We start from the raw sequence: 860 nt of genomic DNA on the forward strand, positions 1-860 counted from the left end.
CACTACACCTCCAATTTTGGTGTCATCTGCAAACTTACTAACTGTACCCCTTATGCTCGCATCCAAATCATTTATGTAAATGACAAAAGGTAGTGGACCCAGCACCAATCCTTGTGGCACTCCACTGGTCACAGACCTCCAGTCTGAAAAACAACCCTCCACCACCACCCTCTGTCTTCTACCTTTAACCCCGTTCTGTATCCAAATGAATAGTTTTCCCTGTATTTCATTGGATCTAACCTTGCTAATCAGTCTCCCATGTTTATAAATCATTAATATTGTATCTTAAAGGCTTCATTCTGCTTATGTTGCCTCTGCAACTGCAGGGGTGCACTCAAAGCCTATACAGTCACAGTAGCTATGACGTCACTGCCAGCAATCCTGCAATAATATGCTTGCATCGCAGAATACAAGCAATAAAATTAGTGTTTTCAAATATTTTAAGAGAAATCAAACCTGAGGTTGTGATTTGTGCACTGCCTGACTCCCGAAATTTGACTGCCCAAGTCCTGACCCCTCACTGACATCATCAATGTGCACCTCGAATCTGCAACTGACAGACCCCTCACTTCTTTGCTCTCACTGCCTTTCTATTCATTGTCCTAGGAGTGATGAAACAAGGCGGTGAGTGAGACATCACTGTCTCAGAATGATCAGGTGTGCATGCAGTCAGGTAGGTGCCAAATGGGACTGGGTACCAAGTGAGAGTGGTGAGAGTTTCTTGGGCGCAGTGGCACAGTGCTTGTGCATATGGGGGTCAGTCATTGACAGCTTCTGGTTCCAGGTGCACATTGATGATGTTAGTGTCATGGAACATCCGGTTTCAGTGTGGTACAAGATATTATATTTTTAAAACTTGA

Source organism: Chiloscyllium plagiosum, chromosome 9 (genome assembly GCF_004010195.1).
Source record: "Chiloscyllium plagiosum isolate BGI_BamShark_2017 chromosome 9, ASM401019v2, whole genome shotgun sequence".
Taxonomy (NCBI): domain Eukaryota; kingdom Metazoa; phylum Chordata; class Chondrichthyes; order Orectolobiformes; family Hemiscylliidae; genus Chiloscyllium; species Chiloscyllium plagiosum.